Below are 23,551 nucleotides of genomic sequence, written 5' to 3'. Positions count from 1 at the left end.
GTTCTGGTTGCGGCGGGAGCCACGGGGTCAGTAGATGCTTTAAAAAAGGGAAGAGTAGCACAGGGGGAGGTACGACAGGAACCGCTGCTACAGCGACTACCGCTGGGGTGGTCCCCGGTGAAGGTCGACGTGATGTTGCCTTGGCTAAGGCAATACGATAGTCAGCAAGATGCAGAGTTTTTATGGAAGGGTTTCACGGAAGGCTTCCGGATCCCCTTCAAGGCAAAAGGTCCGAGTGGGGTTAGCACAAATCTTAAGTCTGTAATGGAACATCCGGGGGTGGTTGGGGAGAAGTCGTTGAAAGAAGTTTCCTTGGGTAGGATGGCGGGTCCGTTCGCGGCCCCGCCATTGGCGGATCTGCGGATATCCCCTTTGGGTGTGGTTCCCAAGAAGGAACCGGGTAAATTCCGTATGATTCATCATTTGTCGCACCCGAAAGGGGGTTCGGTGAATGATGACATTGACGCGGACTTGTGCTCGGTCTCCTATACATCATTCGACAAAGCCGTCGAGCTGGTACGGAGAGCGGGTCGGGGGGCGTTAATGGCGAAGGTGGATGTGGAGGCAGCGTTTCGGTTGCTCCCCATCCATCCGGATTGTCATCACCTCTTGGGTTGTCATTTCGAGGACGGGTTCTTTGTAGATTTGTGCCTGCCTATGGGTTGCTCCGTGTCATGCGCCTATTTCGAGAAGTTTAGCACGTTCTTGGAATGGGTGGTGCGCAAAGAGTCGGCAGGGGGATCGGTGGTGCACTATCTCGATGATTTCCTATGTGTCGGCCCTCGTGATTCGGGTAGGTGCGGTCAGCTGCTGGGGACTCTGCAGTGGGTGTCGCATGCATTCGGGGTGCCTTTAGCTGCGGATAATACAGTGGGCCCCACTACGTGCATTTGTTTCTTGGGTCTGGAGATTGACTCGTGTGCCGGTGAGTGCAGGTTGCCAGTAGATAAGCTGCAGATTTTACGACAGGTGGTAGGCGCGGCAAAAAGGGCAAGGAAGGTTACGCTAAGGGGCTTGCAATCTCTTCTAGGGAGCCTTAACTTTGCATGCAGGGTCATTCCTATGGGGAGGATATTCTGTAGGAGGTTGGCTCAGGCAACCAGCGGGGCGCGGAGGCCGTCTCACTATATTAGAGTGTCCGCCGACATGAGAGAAGATCTAGAGGTGTGGGATCCTTTTCTGACCAATTTTAATGGTACGGTGTTTTTTAGGGAGCTGTCTGTGTCGTCTGAGGCTATAGGGTTGTTTACGGACGCGTCGGGCAGTATTGGTTTTGGTGCTTATTTGGCGGGAGAATGGTGCGCGGAGGGGTGGCCGGACACGTGGTTGTCATCCCCGCTTATCAGAAACCTGGCGTTTCTGGAACTGTTTCCCGTGGTGGTCGCGGTGTCACTCTGGGGCAAGGAGCTTGCCAACAAGAGGGTCACATTTCATTCAGACAACATGGCGGTAGTGCAGGCGATTAATAGCCTGTCTGCTAGCTCGCCTCCGGTGGTGCGATTGTTGCGGCGGTTGGTTTTGCTCTGTATGTCATCTAACATTGTGTTTAGGGCTAGGCACATTCCGGGGTGTAAGAATGTGGTGGCTGATGCTCTATCTCGTTTACAGTGGGAACGTTTTTGGGAAGCGGCTCCTGGTGCAGCGAAGGTGGGGCAGGTGTGCCCAGTCGAAATGTGGCAACTCGGGATGGCCTGCTTGGGGAGTGCATAAGGAAGTCGCTGGCGCCAAGCACCTGGTCGGCGTATGTTAAGGTCTGGAAAGTATGGGAGGAGACGGTGCTTCAGGTAGGGGGGGAGCTTTCCGCGGAGCGGAGGCTGGATGTTTTGTTGTGGATTCTTTGCCAATTGTTTGTTAAGCAGGCCTCGCCGGCCATGGTCGACAGACATATGTCGGCTCTGGCTTTTTTATTTAAGTTCAACGGGTGGGAAGATGTTACTAAACATTTCTTGGTTCGGCAGGCTATCAAGGGCTTCAGGAGAGGGAAGAAAGCGGCTGACTCGAGGCGGCCGGTGTCTTTCGGAATGCTTCAACAGTTAGTGGAGCTGCTACCCTCGATATGCCGCTCGCCTTTCGAGGTTGAATTATTCGCAGGTGCATTTGTGTGGGCCTTTTTTGGGGCGTTTCGAGTCGGCGAGCTGGTGAGTGTGAACAAGGCGGGGGTTGGGGGTCTGCAGCAGGAAGACGTGGTAGTCAGCGCTGACAGGGTGAGTATCAGATTGTGCAGGTCAAAAACTGATGTTTTTGGAAAAGGCTGCACGGTGGTATTGTACGGGTTTCCGGGGTCCAAGGTGTGCCCGGTGTTGCGGGGCGCTAGTTATTTAGCGCTCCGGCCAGAGAGTAAGGGCTGTTTTTTCGTACACGCTGGCGGGTCAGCGTTGTCACGTTTCCAGTTTACCAGGGTCTTCCGGATGGGACTGGGGAAGATGGGCCTGGAGCCCATGCAGTTTGGTACTCATTCATTCCGTATAGGGGCCGCGACAGAGGCGGCGAGGTTAGGTCTGGGTGACGAGAGGATAAAAAGGATTGGTAGGTGGGAATCCTTGCGTTTCCGATCGTATGTGAGGCCAGACAGGCTGGTAAAAGTTCAAAAAAAAAAAAAAAGCATTTTGAAAGCTAAGTATTTTGAGTGGTGGTGTTGGTGACGGGACGGTGGTTTGGATGACGAAGTACTAACTTTTATTTCATTTCAGGTTGGACGGTGTGGGTGATCGGCCATTCGTTCGTGTATTGGGCACAGAAGAGAGCTGCAGCTAGAAGGAGCGGAACACAGCTGGGCTTTCCTCGGGAACGGGTGGCGATCTCATGGTTTGGTTTTAGGGGATTTAGCTGGCAAGGTTTGAGCAGTGTTTTGTTCAGGAAAGTGTATGGGGGGGCAAAGCCTGATGTGGTAGTGTTGCATGGCGGGGGGAATGATTTGGGTCTTGTCCCTCAGAGGGAGTTGGTGAGATGGATGAAGAGGGACATGGACCGGCTGGTAGGGCTGGTCCCTGGCGTTGTAGTGGTGTGGTCGGAGATGGTCCCCCGATTTGCGTGGAGGCACGCTAGGGACTTGGATGCGGTAGCCCGTTGCAGGGGCAAGGTGAATAGGGCAATGTCAGCATTTATTAGACGTTTGGGGGGAGTAGTTGTCCGACACAGGGAGTTGGAGGGCATGTTGCCCGGTTATTTCAGGAGAGACGGGGTTCATTTGTCAGATGTAGGGACTGACTTGCTGAACCTGGGTTTTCAGGAGGGTATTGATAGGGCCCTGTTTTTGTGTAGTGGGGGTCGCGCATGTCCTTAAGGGGTCAAGGCATGTGCTATGGCGGAACAGGGCATGGTAAAGTCGGAAGTTGGCTGGAATTGGAAGTGGATAGGCCAAGGCCTAGGCCGGAGTAGGCCAGGTGGATAAGAGTGTTGGTAGGTTCAAGCTCTTCGGTGGCTACGAACCTAGGGGGTAGGGGTGTCTGGGTACACCCCTACAGTTACGTTTGGTTGGGGCCTCTTTGGTAGGCCGTGTGTTATAAGTTAAATGTTATTGAAATGTTATTTATTGTTTAAGTGCTAGGGTCATTGTCAGGGGTATTGTATGGGGGGATAGTAACAAAATGTCAGAAATGACAATGACCCTAAATTTGTTAATTTATTTGAAATTTAATAAAGCTGTGGACGTTATACTCCAACAGAATAACTGGTGTCCGAGTCTTATTAAGGTAATTTTAAACTAACACCTGCCAAATAACGACAGTGCCTATGTCATGAAGCCCACGGAACAACGCAGAGGGGGAGTGGGCCTTGACAGGGCCAGAGAGTGGGCAGGGTTAAGAATTGGGGGTGGGCTTAGGGTAATGCAGCGTGGGGGTGGTCTAAGAGCAAGTTAAATAGCGGCCATCTTAGAGAGGAGCCATTTTAACAGAAATTCACTCACCTGTTCTTTGTCCCACCCACCCTCCCTTTAGGTTTGGTTGTGTTCCCGTTTGGTCACAGCGGCGGGAACAGGGCATGGTAAAGTCGGAAGTTGGCTGGAATTGGAAGTGGATAGGCCAAGGCCTAGGCCGGAGTAGGCCAGGTGGATAAGAGTGTTGGTAGGTTCAAGCTCTTCGGTGGCTACGAACCTAGGGGGTAGGGGTGTCTGGGTACACCCCTACAGTTACGTTTGGTTGGGGCCTCTTTGGTAGACCGTGTGTTATAAGTTAAATGTTATTGAAATGTTATTTATTGTTTAAGTGCTAGGGTCATTGTCAGGGGTATTGTATGGGGGGATAGTAACAAAATGTCAGAAATGACAATGACCCTAAATTTGTTAATTTATTTGAAATTTAATAAAGCTTTGGACGTTATACTCCAACAGAATAACTGGTGTCCGAGTCTTATTAAGGTAATTTTAAACTAACACCTGCCGAATAACGACAGTGCCTATGTCAAGGTTTTATGGGGTTTTGGAAAGTTTCAGGGTCATATATACGGCTTATCCATTTATGCTTTTTCACCTTGAAATTTGTCAGATTAGTTTGCAGTGTCCAGGCTGCCTTTGAGACCGTATGGCAGCCAAGAAATGAAAATTACCCCTATCATAGCATACCATTTGAAAAAGTAGACATCCCAGGGTATTCAAAATGGGGTATGCCCAGTCTTTTGTAGTAGCCACTTGGGCACAAACCCTAGCCAAATTTAGTGTTTGTTTGTTTTTTTTGCATTTTTCACATAAAATCTGTACTTTCACTGATAATATTATTGTTAGTATATAGTTTACTGCCCTGAAACACTCCTAGTTCTGCTCAATGATGTCTCACGAGCGCCATGGTACCCCTCATGTATAGGTTTTATGGGGTTTTGGAAAGTTTCAGGGTCATATATACGGCTTATCCATTTATGCTTTTTCACCTTGAAATGTGTCAGATTAGTTTGCAGTGTCCAGGCTGCCTTTGAGACCGTATGGCAGCCAAGAAATTAAAATTACCCCTATCATGGCATACCATTTGAAAAAGTAGACATCCCAGGGTATTCAAAATGGGGTATGCCCAGTCTTTTGTAGTAGCCACTTGGGAACAAACCCTAGCCAAATTTAGTGTTTGTTTGTTTTTTTGCATTTTTCACATAAAATCTGTACTTTCACTGATAATATTATTGTTAGTATATAGTTTACTGCCCTGAAACACTCCTAGTTCTGCTCAGTGAGGTCTCACGAGCGCCATGGTACCCCCCATGTATAGCTTTTATGGTGTTTTGGAACGTTACACCGTCATATATATGGCTTATCTATTTAGGCTTTATTACATTGAAATTTGGCACAGTGATTTTCTGGGCCTATATCGCATTTGAGAGAGCATGGCAGCCTGGGTAATAACATTTCCACTATTATGGCATACCATTTTCAAAAGTAGGCAACCCAGAGTATAAGAAATGGTGCATTGCAAGATGTTTGGTCTAACCACTTTATCAGAAATGAAGGGCCCACATAGCGGTTATAGCTTTATTTGTGCTTTTTCACACACATGAACTCAATTTTCACAGGACATTTCATATTCCTGATATGAGTTATTGCAACAAAGCCTCACTATTTGTATTTAACATTGTCTCCTGAATGTAACAGTACCCCCATGTACTAGATTTTCTGTTTTGGGGGGGGGAAGTCACGGGGACAAAAATATTAGATGTCCTTTTCAAAGTTGGCAAGTTGACAAAGTGAATTTCTGGGTCTATCTCGCCTTTGAGAGAGCATGGCAGCCTGGGTAATAACATTTCCACTATTATGGCATACCATTTTCAAAAGAAGGCAACCCAGAGTATAACAAATGGCATAATTTGAGATGTTTGGTCTAGCCATTTTAACAGAAATGCTGGGCCCATGTAGCGATTTCTACTTTGATTTTTGTCGTTTTAATCAGATAAATAGCATTTTCACTGGAAATGTCATAATACAGATATTAGTTAGTGCACTAGAGACTTGGTATTTTGATTTAACACTGTCTTCTGAATATAACGGTACCCCCAGGTACTATTATTTCAGATTTTACTGATAAGTCACAGGGTGAAATATGTTAGATGCCCTTTCAGCTTGTAAGTTTGCCAATATTATTTTCTGGGCCTATGTAGCTTTTCAGAGAGTATGGCAGCCTGGGTAATAACATTCCCACCGTTATGGCAAACCATTTTTAAAAGTAGGCACCCCAGAGTATAACAAATGGCATAATTTGAGATGTTAGGTCTAGCCATTTTAACAGAAATGCTGGGCCCATGTAGCGATTTCTACTTTGATTTTTGTCTTTTTAATCAGATAAATAGCATTTTCACTGGAAATGTCATAATCCTGATATTAGTTAGTGCACTAGAGACTTAGTATTTTGATTTAACACTGTCTTTTGAATATAACAGTTCCTACATGTACCATGTTTCCAAGTTTTAATTATATCACATGAATAGAACAGTACTCCACATACACTTTGATCTGAAGGCAGAGAGAGGCAGAGAGAGGCAGATAGATCTTTGATATCACATAGAGAGTCACTGTGTGAAAAGTTTGAGAAGTAAAAAAAAAAAATAAATACATCAGTTTTTTATTGGGAAGTCACATTTCAAGTACTACAAATGTAGTATTTTGAGTTGTTTGGTGTAGCCACTTTAGAATGGCTAGCGTAAACAGGGACAGGCCAAGGTCAGGGGAATCCAGAATTCAGAGTAGTCGGTAAAACAAGCCAATGGGTCGGTACAGGCAGCTAACAAAGCGTAGTCAGGACAAGCCGAGGTCAGAAATCCAGGTAAATCAACAAACTGCCAAAGTCCCATACAGAGTGATTCAGAAATTCAGCTCTGTATGGTAGACTTTGAAACAGTCTGTTATGCAGAGGGCGGGTAGAGATGGGCAGGTTGGACAATAAAAACTGGAGTCCTTTCGGACTCCTTTCTTGTAGCAAACACGGCACTTTCTTTGGGGAGCTTTTTTACTAGGGGTGGATGGGATTCGGGAAGGGAAGTGTTTGCCACAAAGTCTTTGGAGATCTCCTGATTCCAAAGTGGGATTTGGGGGCTGGGTAAATAACATACGGGACAAAATGCTTAATGTGAATTCGAGGAAAGGGCAGGGCCTACCTATGACCTCTTTTGTATAGAGGACATAGGCATTGAAAATTGCAATCTGGCTCACGTAGATTGCAATTTTCTTGTACCAGGTCCTAGTTTTTCGGTTCACCAGATAGGGCTGTATGCATTGGTCAGCTATGTCTACTCCCCCCATAAACTTGCTGTAGTCTACAATGCACTTCGGCTTTTCCAGATGCTCAGTGCTACCTCTCACAGACACTGGCACTGTACTTTCGTCATGCATCGTAGACAGCATGTATACATCTTTCCTATCTCTGAATCGAAGAGCAAGCAACTCATCCTGGCGGAGAGCTGAAGAGGAACCTCTACTGCTTCTGCCACTTGCCAGGGCTTGGGGGAAACCCCTGCGATTCTTCCTCACTGTGCCACAGGCTAGGGTTTCAAAACAATATAAATTTTTAAATAATTCTATACTGGTATAATAATTGTCAACCCATAGCCTATATCCCTTATTCAACAAGGGAAGGATTAGATCCCAAACAATCTTGCCACTTGTACCCACAGAATCAGGGCATCCTGGTGGGTCAAGATGGCTATCCTTCCCCTGGTAAATGCGAAACGCCCATGTGTAACCAGTACAGGATTCACATAATTTATAAAATTTAACGCCATATCGGGACCGCTTCGATGGAATATATTGCTTAAATAGCAGTCGACCTTTAAATTTCATAAGGGACTCGTCAATTGAAATATCTTTATCGGGGACATAATTTTCAGAAAATCTGTCTGACAGGAGTTGAATAAAGGGCCGAATTTTATATAGCCTGTCAAACAGTGGGTCGTTTCTAGGGGGACACAGCGAGTTATCATTAAAATGAAGGAATCGCAGCAGTTGCAGGTAGCGATCCCTCAACATAACCTCAGGGAAAAGAGGTGTAGCCAGGATGCGTTGCTTGCTCCAGTAGGACCTGATACTGGGATTTTAACAATACCCATCATTAGGGTTAAAGCCCAAAACCGCTTCATCTCTGCGACATCCGTGGGTCTCCACATATTCCTGCGACCATGATGGGACCCCGGATGTGCAGAGAGATACTGCATAGCAAACAAATTCGTTTGCTGAGCCATGAGCTCAAATATATCGTCTGACATACGCCTGACATCGTCTGACATCCTCTGCTCAAAAAAACTAATTGGCTCGCAGTCGTCCACTGTTACAGTGATGCCAGGTGTAACAGTGAACGGCGGTATTTCTGGGGCCATCATATTTGGAGGCACCCAGTCTCCGCCTGGCATTGGGCTTGCTGAGCGTCCTCTTGTGAGTGGTGGTGGGGCACCATCACTTGAGGTCTCACTCAGAGGCTCAATGTCAGAGGCAGTGATAGTGTCACTGTCTTGCAGAGTGTCACTATCACTGCCTGCCAGAATGGCATACGCCTCCTCGGCTGAGTAGCGACGTGCCATTCTTTTTTTTTTTTTATTCTTTATTTTTGTTGTGCTTGAAAGAACAATCGCACATCGATAATGCCACAGCAACATTTACAAACACTTGTAAAAACACATTTTCGTCGACTGCTATACAGCATTTAGCTTAAACGCACAAAATTTTTAAATTAACAATACACGCTAAGTACAGGCTGGGTAACTACACTTGTCATAGTGGATTGAGTTGTCGTTTAGTGACAGTAGTTTATAATTAATATGTAGTATCCTCGCTGCAATGTCGTTTGTATAGTAGCATTAGTTCTCTGTAGACATGACATGCATAAACATATGTTGGTTCTAGCATTTATATATAGCAATTACATGCTAATCAACTTTGCCTCACTAGTCATAAAACAGCCATTAGTGCCTCTACTTTGAGAGTGAGTGAAAGGTAATATAGAAACAATAAGTATTATGTTAAAACTAGAAAATAAAACCTGGTGGGCATCATTAAGTTTAGTCATATGTCCTAAATTCAGTATGTATAAAGCAATGTAATAAAACAATGCGAAAGTAGCTAGCGCTTCTTGAATTAAGACAGGTTCATATACGTTGGTTACAAAGCTCAATTAGATGAAACCACAGGTGTATTATAATTGCTTATTGTCACGACAGTGACCCCTTCACGCAGAGTGCAACCTAACTATAGAACGTATACCGGACCTTAGAATGGCCGGGCTCACGTTAGAGTAGTCAAATGGGATAGCCAGAGGTCAAGGGATAACAGAAGACGGAATAACGATTAACAAGCCAAAGTACAGGGAACCAGAGAGTAGAATAGTCAAATAGAGTAGCCAAAAGTCAAATACCAGGAGAGAATACCAATATTACATAAAGAGCACTATGGGAACCAGCAAGAACCACACTAGGGCGTCTTACTGCTGTCAAGACAGCCCTTTTATAGTGTGGTGTGTTTTGCTTTAAAACCACGCCCCCAAAAGGTCCGGGTGCGTGGTTGCGTCATGATCTTGTCGGCTTCCAGCCGACGGCAGTGGCGCGCATGCGCCGAACTTAGAAATTCCGCTCTGAGTGAGCGGCCGGCGTCAGAGGAGCCGTGCCGCTCAGTGAAGGAGGATGCTGTACTGCGTGGGTCCGAGGATGACAGGTAAGGTATCGTGACAGTACCCCCCCCACAAGGACCGCCCCCAGGGCGGTTAGAACGCCTCCTTTCAAATAAACGAATCAGGCGGGGGGCGTGCACATCAGAAGCGTCCACCCACGAACGATCCTCAGGACCATAACCCTTCCAGTCTAAAAGGTATTGAAGTTTACCCCTAGAAAAACGAGAATCCAAAATAGACCTCACCTCATATTCGTTTTGTCCCTCCACAACTTCAGGAAGAGGAGGAGGGGTATTACGAGTAAACCGATTACAAATTAATGGTTTGAGAAGTGAGACATGGAAAGAATTCGGTATTTTCATATTAGAGGGCAAACGAAGACTGTAACAAACAGGGTTGATACGTTTGAGAACCTGAAATGGACCAATGAATCTGGGAGCGAATTTCATAGATGGGACCTTAAGTCTAATGTTACGGGTACTTAACCACACTTTATCCCCGATCATGAATGTGGGAGCAGGTTTCCGATGCCTATCCGCATTGGCTTTGTACACACTAGCCCTTTGAGTCAATATTTGTTTAACCCCTAACCAAGTCTCCCTCATGTTCCTAACGGTGTCATCTACACTTGGCACTCCGGTAGAATGAATGGAACTCGGTAAAGTTGTAGGATTAAACCCATAATTTATAAAAAACGGGCTGTGTAAAGTGGATTCATGGACATGATGATTGTGAGCAAATTCTGCCCATGGTAACAAGTCCGCCCAGTCATCTTGATGAACCGAAGTGAAACAACGGATGTATTGTTCCAGGCATTGGTTCATCCTTTCTGTAACCCCATTAGATTGGGGATGATAAGAAGAGGAAAGGTTAAGGTTGATACCTAACTGTCCACAAAATGATTTCCAGAAACGAGAAATAAATTGAGGCCCTCTATCAGAGACAATATCATGGGGTACCCCATGTAAACGGACCACTTCTCTTATAAATATATACGCCAGTTCAGATGATGTAGGTAATTTATAAAGAGGAACCAAATGAGACATCTTGGAGAATCTGTCAATTATCGTTAATACGACAGTGTAGTTCTTAGAAGGGGGTAGGTCTACTACGAAATCCATAGCAATACTTGACCATGGAGTCTCTGGAATAGGTAAGGGCATGAGGAGTCCTATAGGACGACCCTTAGGCGATTTTGTAGTGGAACAAATATTACAAGCAAGGACAAACTCACGCACATCCTTCTTGTAGGAAGGCCACCAGAACCGTTCCGCCAGCAATGATGTGGTTTTATGTATCCCTTGATGCCCTGCCATTTTGGAGTCATGCATGAGGGATAGTACTCTATTCCGATAGGTTAATGGCACATATAGTTTTCCTTGTGGAACAGTCAAGGTAGTACGATCTTGGAATGTAGAGATCTCCTCTATTAATCCCGATGAGACTTTTGCATAGACAGTTGCTACAATACGATTATGAGGGATTAAAGAGGACATGACTTCATTGGAGGAAGTAACAGGTTCATATTGGCGGGATAGAGCATCAGCCTTAGTATTTTTAGACCCTGGCCTGTATGTAACAACATAATTGAAACGATTGAGGTATAAAGACCAACGTACTTGTCTGTCAGACATTTTCTTGGCTTCACTGAAGTAAGAGAGGTTTTTATGATCTGTAAAAATGGTAACAGGGATGGGTGACCCTTCAAGCAAGTATCGCCATTCTTTAAGGGCAGAAATAATTGCCAACAACTCTCTCTCCCCTATATCGTATCTCTTCTCAGTTTCCGTTAATTTTTTAGAAAAAAACCCACAAGGATGCAATGGTTGATCATCCGAAGGTCTTTGAGATAGTATTGCTCCTATCCCTGACTCGGATGCATCTACTTCCAGTATGAAAGGACGAGAAGGATCAGGGTGTCTTAATACTGGTGCTGAGGAAAAGGCTTCTTTCAATAAATCAAAAGCTCTTTTAGCTTCAGTACACCATTCCCTGTGATTTCTTCCCTTCTTAGTCATAGCAGTAATAGGGGCTGTTATTGAAGAGAATCCTTTTATGAATTTTCTATAGTAATTGGCAAACCCCAAGAAGCGTTGGATTGCTTTAAGTCCAACTGGTAAGGGCCATTGCTGAATGGCTTCTAACTTTTTCGGCTCCATTTGGAAACCCGTACTAGAAATGATATATCCCAGGAAATGCACTTCTTCCTTGTGGAACAAACATTTCTCCAATTTACAATAGAGACCATTCTCTAATAACCTTGAAAGAACCAATCTGACATGTTCATAGTGTTCGTTCATGTTCATGTTCAACCTACACCTGTGCTCTGGATCTCATGGAAGCAGCTGTGGGGCGGTAGAAGGCAGGGGCAGAGATCGGCGTCCCTCCAGCCCCAGGCTCTGCAGAGAGCTCGTATCTCAGCTCCACGGATGCGGTAGCTCGTGCTGGAGTTTGGATCGTTGGTCTGTTTTATTATTGCCGGCTTATGAGCGTTGACTCGCCTTCCTCCAGAACGTCGCCCAGGGAAGCGGGGATGAGTTGGTGAGATGGGTTTTTTCACGCTGTGTTTTGCCTCCCATCGCTTGCGTGCTTGGAGCCGTCTGTGTGCTGTGCTTGGTTGCAGTGGTTTCCTTCGCTTTGCCGCCATGTGTGGGGGTGAGAGGTGCTTGTCCCTCCGCAGCCATTTCACGGCTCTGTTCCCCGCAGGGGCTGCAAGCTGGTGCTGTGGATCGTGTGGCAGCTGTCGAGGTGAGTGGCTGTCTAGGAGTGTTGGGGCACTCTGTAGCAGTTTTTGCTCGAGTTGTAGCCAGAAGTTACGGAATATTCGGTCCAGGTTGGACACGTAGTCGTGTTTCACCTCATGGCTGTTTGAGGTCTGCGTTGTCTCCGCCATTTTAGGTAGGCCTCTCGGTTCTCCGGCTAACTTCCCAGTCGTTGCCGCCATGCCAGGGAGGCTCCCCATAGGTGGACCGGGATCACCCCCGCCGGTCCAAGGGGGGGGGGGTTGCGGGGTGCCCGCTTGCAGTAGACGGGTACCAGGCATCTCCAGGCTGGGAGATCGGCCGCCTCTCCCGCCCGGCGTGTGCTAGGCCGCATGCTCTCATGGGCTTGACTGTCGTTCTGTTGTCCGCTCATGGGCGGCTTCACCGGTTTCCCGTGAGGACTGAGGGCCAGTAAATCTCTTTGTTGTCTTATTTTGGAGCTGTTTGTGGTCAGTAAATGCCTTAATAGCCAAGATTAGCGAGGAGCTCCAGCAAGGCACGTCTACCCTCCATGACAGTCAGGCCCCGCCCCTCCGCGACGTGCCATTCTAGGGGGACAAATTAATTAATTTATATACTAAAGTGGGTAATTAATTATCTACCTGCCTAACACCTACTACCCGCCCTCAAAAAATAATATAAATGTACTGATCACAGTATAGGCAGTTGCAATCAGTACACTGAAAGGGTTATTTTCAGATCTATAAAAATAACCCTAAAAAAAAGTCAGTCTGATCAGAGAGCCCTCTGATCACAGTGATCACTGATACAGTACTGTACAGCAGATAAACTGTACAGTATAGTGATCACGGCAGCGGGGAAAGGGTTAAGGGAGATTTGGGGTGCTGCGACTGACACAAAGGTTAAAAAAAAATTAGAAATAATTTTTTTGACCCAAAAAAGTTTTTAAAACTGAAAGGGTTATTTTTTGATCTGTAAAAATAACCCTAAAAAAGGTCAGTCTGATCAGAGAGCCCTCTGATCACAGTGATCACTGATACAGTACTGTACAGCAGATATACTGTACAGTATAGTGATCACGGCAGCGGGGAAAGGGTAATGGAGATTTGGGTTGCTGCGACTGACACAAAGGGTCAAAACAAATTAGAAATAATTTTTTTTGATCCAAAAAAAAATAATAAATAAATACCCTAATCAGGTTGATCACAGTAATATACTGTGATCAGCACTGAAAGGGTTAAATAAAATATAAATTTTAAAACTTTAAATTTTTTTTTAAACTTTCTTTTTCCACAGGAGCTGCAAAAACCACGATCTCTCTGCCTCTCTCTCTCAGATCGAAGTGAGGTGAGGAGAGGGGCAGAGACAATGTGTCAGCCAGTGATCTGAGATCATTGGCTGACACATACTAACAGTGATCACAGTGACTGGCTGTCACTGTGATCACCTCCTACAGATCGCGGTAATTGGCCACAGGGGGAGTGCCTGGGAGGTACAGGCATGCCCCCCACCGCGATCTGTAGGGGGCTAATGGCTGCAGTTACATGTGCCCATTTATTGACCTGCTATGTCTGTGCCTATTTGAAAGGCCTGTTATATCTATGCCTATTTGATTGGCCAAATATTCTGTGTCCATTCGTTTGACCTGCTAGGCCTGTGCCTTTCTGACGGGCCTGCTCTATCGGTGCCGAACCCCTTTTGGCCGCAGGCCTGGGGGAATATCACTGAGAAAAACCCAGTACCCACCAGTGACATGGAGATAGGCAGGTGCCCAGGCAATCACCATTACTATACTATCCAAGAGGACACCAGTATACGGCCATCTGAGTATGGTGGGAAGGGTGAAGGCCCTAAACCTCATGCCTGAAGGGCAAGGTTTCTTATGAGGACCCCGGGCACACATCCACGGTTTACACCAGACCGGCGATGGCACATCTCCAAGGAGAACTTCGCACAGGCAAGGACCGGTACTCAGACACCTACAGGAGGACGCGTTGTTTTTCCTTGTCTTTAACATCTAACTCTCTATCTGCCTCCCGGTATCCATATAAATATCGGTAGTTTATTCCTGCATGAGGTTAACTCCTGTCCCTGTTCAGTGTGGCTTACTTGCCTTGCCTTCCGGCCTGCTATGTGCCTTCTATCCGAGATAGTATTTGCGTATTTACTCTTATCTACGTAGTTGGTAGTTTTTTTTTTACTCTTATCTACGGTCAGTTGGTAGTTTTTCCATCGTTGTTTTCGTAAGTTGCATTTTCGCTCCATACCTTTCTGTTGTTCAGGATGGACACGGCCCGAGGTTGTATACTATGCCTTCAGTCTGGTTTACTACCAGTTGATTCCGTCTCAGGTGAGCGATTCAGAGAGGGGACTCGTGGTCGGAGACCCACCTAAGGACCTCAGTCTTATGCTGATATTAGACATGGGTGTACCCCTGCAGTTGGTCACCCTGAGTCTCTAAGGGACTCTGGTTTGGGTCACAGGAGGGTGCGGCCCTCCATCACCTCAATCCGAGAATATTTTATTTTCAGGAACAGAGAGCGAACCCCTCTCATTTACAGGACTGGACACTGATTTGTTATTAGAGGGCACAGCCCTCCCTCAATCTCAGCCAGATACTGAGCTGGATACAGAGGACATGTTTGGAGTGACACATTCTCATAGAGTGAATCGGTCACGGATGTAGACTCTACTGTTTGGTTATTAACGGGTGCGGCCTGCTCAGGTTACCAGCCAGACACTATCACGGAATTCGATCACATTATTAGAGAGCGCGGCTCTCTCATACACTCGACGCTCTACGGTGCCGTCCGTTTGTTCATCACAGGCTTGTACCTGTGCAAAACATCGATGGGGCGTCCCTCCTACATTCAATTAGATCTGACGACCGTGCTACTGATTTCGTTATAGAGGACTGCCGGGTCATGCAAGATATACATATTTTTACATATCTCCTGTAATGGATCTACTAGATCCGGACCACTGTACCACGCGCGAGAAATACTCACAGGGGGATAACAGGGGGAGACTCCCGAGTATTTACACACACTCCTGGAGATGGTACGGCTAACGGAGGAGCCCGCAGATTTTGGTATATTCTGCTCCATATAAAACAGAGAATTGCATTCTGTTTTGGATATCCAGACCATTGCGAACAAACTGCGCTGACAGTTTCTCACATATCAAGATGACATGAGATACGGAGACCTTCAGTAACAAGACTAGGGAAGGCCTACTACCCGGTCTGAAGGTGAACCGTACGCATGGATCGTATGGTAAGACCGGATACCCCGCTTGTCTTGAGTTCCCCGGTCATTACGATCTTGGGATAAGACAACAGGACTGCCCCATCTCCTCGGAGCACATACCTGGTGAGCAGGGTTCAGAGATGGTGGGCCCTCCGTCTATACTCTATAGATCCCTCATGGGAGCCATTTTGTTTTTGGATTCGCGCTAACCCACTTTTCAACTTCCGTCAAGGAGACTTACGAGACTCTAACAGGACGCCACATGTTTCGGACGGCTGAGGCTAGACCCTTCCTTTTTCTCTATATCTACTCTCTGGAGTCACCTGTCATGGGCGAAGGGACTGTACGCCTTGCCTGCGCATTGGAGAACGCTATGTGTTCGCGGGACTCCAAGCTAAGAAGGGTGGTATCTCTCTATAGGGAGACTTTGACTTCAATTATCAAACTCGCATTCCTAGGTCCCTTGACCTAGGGTCTACTCTGGGAGTTACGTGCCTGGACAGTCAGGGGTACAGGGACCTAAGGGCTTCAATATATTATACCCTATCTTGTAGGTGGCGTGTATACCGGAACCACTACACAAATTTTGACAGGTCGGGCATGGATCAGGATCGTACTACGGGTATCGGATTATTTCACTCTCTCACTACAGCACGTGAGGACTCTATGTGGTTTACAGGTCCCAATCACCTTTGGATCCATACATCTTTCATTCTTAGACGATGACATATCTGGATGGAAATCTCCACTCCGGTTTACGCTTCCCATCCCTTTGAATATTTCTGGGATTCACTACTCCCTGAATAGTCGACCACCGTTCCTCCACACAAGTTCTGTTCGGATCCCTGAATAGACGTCCTTTTGGAGTCTTTTCTCTACCGCAGCCGAGGATTACAAAGCCCATTTGGAATATTGGAATCGCTTAGGATACGGCTAGTTTGACCACACGCTTGCCTGCATAATAAATTTATTCTCGGATGAGACATCTCACCGGGTAGACTAGGAGGGAACGAAAGGTCCTACTCGGTTCTATTGCAATATTGGTGGTGGACTTAGGCGCATTCCTTGAGATTGGAGATCTACCTGCAAGGCCGCATCGCTGGATGACCCTGGCACGATCGGAGGAGCCTCCTTGCAGATCAAGAGTTGAGACATGGTGACCGTTTCTTCTCGCGGCCCTAAGTCTGCAAATGACCTTCGATATTTTACAACTACAGGAAAATGGCTGGTAGGTCAGCTTGCCAGCTCATGGACCGACTGCTAGGAAACAGGTCGCTACACCACGTACAATGGATCTATCAGCGGATGGTGTTTTGTTCCATGTTTGAGATGCTTCGTTGGCTGGCATCTTCATGGCTCAGCCTACTGTCGTTTATCGCAGTTGGGAAGTCCAATTAAGATTACTCTGATATCTCCTGTAATAGGTACCAGCGACACAAACAGCGTTGGATTGTTGAACTGAGCGTTAAAACAGCAAATACGAAGCCTCCTGTCATGTTATAAAATTGTAGATTATGCTAGCTTTAGTGTACCTATAATCTTAATTTTATTAATGACAGGAGGCAATTATTTCCCACCCATTCTTATCCCTCCCTCGTTTAATTTTATAGTTTGAGTTCATCAGATTTGTATGCAACTCTGCTTGTTGTCTCTGCTACCTGTCAATTGTTTCTTATATCTGTTTTTCATAAGTAGGGCTGGATATCTGCATATTAGTGTAATTTTGTTTGCTACATTGGGTACCTACATGTTTGTTTGGAGTACATTTCATTGGATAATCAACCTGTTCGATTCTGTTGTTCTCTCGTTTCAGTTTACAGTCCATCAACACTATCTGGTGTGGCAGTTCTTCTCGGAAGGTGGACTTCATTGTATCTAGGACTTCGTTTTTCCCCATTATGTTTTTCTGCCTTTTGTTCTGTCTTGTCGCAGCTTGAAAGAGGAAATGATGCATGGGGAGGGGAGTTTTATAGTACCTAACTTTTTTCTGATTGGTTGTTTTTCTGTGCTGCTGTGGAGTTCTAGTAAAGAGAGACTTAAGCAAATACTCGCCTCCTGTCATTAATAAAATTAAGATTATAGGCACACTAAAGCTAGCATAATCTGCAATTCAGAATGATTAAGCCCATCATTGGTACGATGCTTTTACTGGTTTGTCCCCTACTGGATCACAGATAATGAAATCATTCTTCTATCCTCTTGTTATTATAGTCCTGATTTTATTGTGTATGATTTTACATAACTGCCACCTTACTTGTACATTGAGGAAGAGAATACAGAAATGAATTCATAATGCAGAACAGAAACAATTGGAAATTCTCCTCTCTGCCACTGGAGGGTATCAACCCATCTTTAAAACTGGTCCTTAGGAATTATTACATGGGAATCGAGGTGAAGAAATTAATGAAAGTCCCGCAGGGATTGACTAGCACCCCTGAAAATACCATATTATTATTATTGTTATTATTATATTATTTATAGAGCGCCGTCAAATTCCGCAGCGCTTTACAATGTGTGGAAAAACAGACATGTAGTTGTAACCAGACAAGTTGGACACACAGGAACAGAGGGGTTGAGGGCCCTGCTCAATGAGCTTACATGCTAGAGGGAGTGGGGTAAAATTACACAAAAGGTAAGGATAGTATTAGACTAGTGACAGTTGCAGAAGAGGAATCAGTTGGGAGCTATTAAGAGTTTAATTGATACGCTTTTATGAAGAAGTGGGTTTTTAATGATTGAGTGGAGACTGGGTGATCATCTAATGGAGGAGGCAAGCGAGTTCCACAGGAACGGTGCAGCCCTTGAGAAGTCTTGAAGGCGAGCATCAGAGGTGGGAGTACGGACAGAAGATAGTCTTCAGCAGATCGTAAGGGCCTAGATGGGACATACTTGTGTATAAGGGAGGATAGATAGGTGGAAGCAGCATTATGTAGACATTTGAAAGCAAGAACCAGAATTTTAAATTGAGCTCTATATTTTATAGGAAGCCAATGTAGGGACTGACAGAAGGGTGAGGCATGGGAGGTGCGGGCGGACAGGAAGGTGAGCCTCGCCGCCGCATTCATTATGGACTGTAACGGCGCAAGTTGGGAGCATGTAAGACCACTGAGAAGCGGATTACAGTAGTCAAGGCGAGAAAGTACAGTGGAATGGATCAACACCTTAGTCGCATCTGGCGTTAAGTAGGGGCGGATGCGCGCAATGTTTTTGAGATGGAAATGACAGGATTTGGCGATAGAGTGAATATGAGGCTTGAAGGAGAGGTCGAAGTCAAAGAGAACACCTAGGCAACGAGCCTGCATGGTGGAGCAGATGGTAGCACCATTGACTTGGAGGGAGACAGACACAGGAGTAACAACACTTGAGGGAGGGTAGACCAGAATTTCAGTTTTGGTCAAGTTTAGTTGAAGGAAGTGGGCAGCCATCCAGTTAGAAACAGCAGAGAGGCAGTCAGAGACACTAGTCAAGAGGGACGGGGAGAGATCAGGAGAGGACAGGTAGATTTGCGTGTCATCTGCATAGAAATTATATTGGAAGCCAAAGGAGCTAATGAGTTTACCAAGGGAGGCAGTATAGATGGAGAACAGTAGGGGACCAAGGACTAAACCTTGAGGGACACCAACAGAGAGGAGTTGGGGAGAAGAAGCAGAGCCAGAGAAAGAAACACTGAAAGAGCTCTGGGAGAGGTAGGAGGAGCACCAGGAGAGAGCAATAACTTGTAGACCGATATTGTTAAGGATGAGAAGAAGCTGTTGATGATCAACAGTGTCAAAAGCCGCAGACAGGTCAAGGAGAATTAGGATAGAGTAGTGACCACGAGATTTTGCAGCGAGTAGATCATTGGATACTTTGGTCAGTGCCGTTTCCACAGAGTGCTTAGCGCGGAAACCAGACTGAAGCGGGTCTAGCAGAGAGTTTGATTCGAGGAAGTCTGTCAAAAGGCAGTAGCGAGATAGGACGATAGTTGGATGGGGAGTTAGGGTCAAGATTGGGCTTCTTTAGAATTGGGGTTACAGTTGCATGTTTGAAGGGCGATGGAAATATACCAGAGGAGAGAGAGAGATTGAGAATTTTAGTGAGAGGTGGAGAAAGAGAAGAAGACAGAGTACGGATGAGATGCGAGGGAATTGGATCTAGGGAGCAGGTGGTGGGGCAGGAGGACTGGAGCAGAGCAGAACCTCTTCCAATGTAGCGGGTGTGAGCAGTTCTGGAGCATTTTTGGAGGTATCGAGTGAGCTTGGTGTGCCAGGGTTGTTGTTGGGCGGGCCTGCGGCATTTAAATGTACAAGGTGCCATGATGTCTAGTTGAGAGGAGAGGGTGGAATTGTAGAAGGAGGTTGCAGAACTAAGACAGGTGAGGTTTGAGATAGGTAAAAGGAGAGTTTGGAGATTAGTGGAGAAAAGCTCTAGGTCAAGACATTGGAGGTTTCTGTGAGAGTGATGTTCAGATGGTGGTGTCAATTGGGTCTTAGGTATGCCAATGTCATAAGTCAGCAGATGGTGGTCAGATAGAGGAAAAGGAATATTGGAGAGATTAGAGGTAGTACAGAAGTTGGTGAAGGCAAGATCAAGAGTGTTTCCTGCTGTATGGGTTGCTAAATTGGACCATTGCGTAAGGCCAAAGGATGGCCTTATGGAAGTTTCTCTGTCCTGGGAAGATTTTATCAATAATATGAGCACATTTTTTTTGCTCAAAGAGGGGAATGTAAGAATATGAAATAGTTAACTCTTTTTGCTTTATATGCTTTAAAATAATGTTTGAAATAATTATGCTGACCTTGGCAGATGTATTCTATAACATGTTTTGAGAGGCCTCCCTTATACAGGATGTATGACCTTGCTTAACCTCAGGATGTTCCTATCCCGTCTTTATTCAAATGCTTATCTTTTTGATGTCAGACAAGTATGTACTATTAACTACAAGGAAACGATAAATCTTGCTGCTTGCGTGACAAACTGTGTATAAATGTTAGCCCTGAAAATATACTCATTGAGAACTTGTTAAGCACTCTTTCGTGTCTGTGTCGTTATTTGCTAAACAAGAACTCCCGTCAATTGATGTGGTGACCGGAGAATCGAGAATCGAGGGGAGTTGAGTCCAGAACAGCATTAACCCTTTCATTATACACCTTCCAGTAATGGGTCCGGGGTTCCCCTCCCATTCGAGATGGAACTAGCGGTGAACTATACTTCACCCCTATTTGACTGTTTATTACTACAAGGGTAGGTGGATTAGGTCCTCAATAACCGGGGACATACTCTCTTTTGGCTGTGGGCACGAAGGATTCCGGTGATACCCTGATTTGGTCGGTGGTGTCTCCTGGGACTGCCCACTTACGTCTGACTGGCGAAACATCCAGCGGGAAAAGACTAGGCTCTCCCTTCTCCCTCTGACGATGCTCCGCCCTTGGGGGAGTTACCTATCCTCTGGACGGATTTTCGGTCTAGCCCCTTAAGCAATACACAATGCCGATTGGAGGAACTTGGAGATGGGAGACATGAGTTACTATTTGGTTGATGCTTCGCCCCTGGTGTTGCCTCCTGGCCTTGATTAGTAGAGCTTGAATAGTCGTTGTGATCCAGTCACGTTTAAAAGTAGGTGCATCTCAGATGTAGGTTTGCTCTTGAGAAAGGCGTATCATAACGCCAAAACGCGTGTTGAGCTTCTATGCCATTGCACTTTTTTTTATTTGATCTGTTCACTATTCAGAATGGGAACCCGAGATATATAATGCTTTTCACCTCTACTGAACTTCTATTAGGATACTAATATTTAGATTGGAATAGGGGGGCTGCCTCAAAGCAGCAGGCGGTGAGGAGATCTTTGGTAGTTAGATGGTACAAGGTATGTGGTTTATCTTTGAATGAAGTAGGTATTTTCCCTAATCTATATTTCCACTCTTTGCCTTGTTTACCATATACCACTATCCTGTGTCTGCTACTTCATATATGCAATATTAGTCATTTTTTGCATTTTGCTATAAAGTTGCTTGTCATTGTGGGAATATCTAATACAATGGGGAAGGTTAGTGAATATAGCCTCCTTTTCTGTGGCTGAATATACTGTGTATACTTTGTAATTAACTGATGACTTAATAAATAAACACAATAAATGTTTCTCAATTAACCTTTTTATATAGAACCTTACCCTTCTTTTGACTTTCTGCATGAGTTTATTCCCTCCAGTACATCCAATCTTTCCCTATATATTCCTACTATCATATTTTAAAGGTAATGCAGCACCTAATTACTAGAATATAGGGATCTGAATACAATATTACATTTGTTGTTTGTCAAATGTTATTCATTAAATAGAGTCTCAAGATTCAATGAAGGTATTCCAACTTAACCCTGGCTTCCCCATTGTGTTTAACTAATTAATCAGCTCACCTTTGGGGGGCACAGTGTATGTTGTTTTGTATATTATCTTTTTGGTTCTCTTTTGAAGACTGAGCCAAATGTACACAATTTTATCAAAATAAAACATAAACAAAACTTGGAATTTGACTATATGCATGTTCAACTGTAATTCACCTCTTTCATATTAAGTGCACCCACACTTATTATATATCATTTTGTTCAGGAAAAACAGGGCTTTCATTTTCATATCAAATATTTAAAATTATATGTATTAAAAAAGACAGGACATACCACATTTGCAATACCTTGGGTTGTCTACTATGGCAAATGGTATGCCATCATGGGGGTAATTCTCATTCCGGGGCTACCATACGGTCTCAAAGGCAACGTAACCAATCTGGCGAATTTCAATGTGAAAAAGCGAAAACACAAGACTTATATTTGACTCTGTAACTTTTGAAAACACCATAAAACTTGTACATGATGGGGTACTGTTATACTGAGGAGACTTCGCTGAACACAAATATTAGTGATTCAAAACCATAAAACTTATCACAACAATTATATCGTCAGTATAAGGGCCGTTTGTATGTGAAAAATGCAAAAAACTTCACTGATATCATTATTATACTACTTTTTACTGTTTTGAAACACTAATATTTGTGTTCAGCGAAGTCTCCCGAATAAAACAGTACATGGTTAAATATAGTGCTATCAAATTAATTTCCCTGGACTTTCTGCCTGGGTTATTAGGCAGGTCCCGCAAATTGTAATGAATAAAATGACTTAATTATATATAAATATTACATAAATATATACGTGGAATAAAAAATAATAATAATAATAATAATAAAAAAATAAAATATATATATATATATATACATACGTATGTGTATATATATATATATATATATATATATATATATATATATATATTTGTGTTCGGTGCTATTCTTGTAACGTAAACGTATGTATAGCATGGTGTAAATTATAGATATGAACAAGTGAGTAGAAGTGTGCCGAAACCGATGATAGCGGTAGGCCTGTAATAAAGAGGGCAAAGATTTGCAGTGTCGTGCCAAAGAAAATATTTATTACATAGATGAAACATAGTGCAAAGAAAATACCTCAAGATGACAGTTTAACAAAGTCAGACCTCATTTCTAACACAGGTTGAGGTATATACAAAGCAAACGCTGATCACTTCCAGCAGCCCAAAGACTTAATTACATGCATTGGAATATTTTGACTAGAGGCTATGGAGGCTGCCCCTATCCGAAAGGAATGGCCAGAAAAATTGCTAGTGTTTAGACCTAGTCTGGTCAGTAACATGCGGACGTATTGCATGAATTTAGCTGTTGTTAAGACAACTTTGTGTAGGACTAGCAGCTGAATGTCAGACTGAGGCAGTAATGATTGAAGATATGTATCTAGTACTTTTACCGGGCATCATTTGTTTGCAGAAGAATAATATGTAATATGCACTACTTTGCCCAGCTGACTTGTTTTCGTAACGGGTAGTGACAAGATATAGTGATATAGTTGTTTAATGCGTTAGGACCGTTTGAGGCAGTCTCGTGCGTATTTGTTACCATGTATGGTAAACTCGCAAGGTCTAAGAAAACCGTAATATGCCAAGTAAATGGCTGTTTTG

The sequence above is a fragment of the Pelobates fuscus genome, chromosome 1, assembly GCF_036172605.1.
Source record: "Pelobates fuscus isolate aPelFus1 chromosome 1, aPelFus1.pri, whole genome shotgun sequence".
Lineage (NCBI taxonomy): Eukaryota > Metazoa > Chordata > Amphibia > Anura > Pelobatidae > Pelobates > Pelobates fuscus.
The sequence above is the reverse complement of the archived record's forward strand: the minus strand, read 5'-3'. Positions refer to the sequence as shown.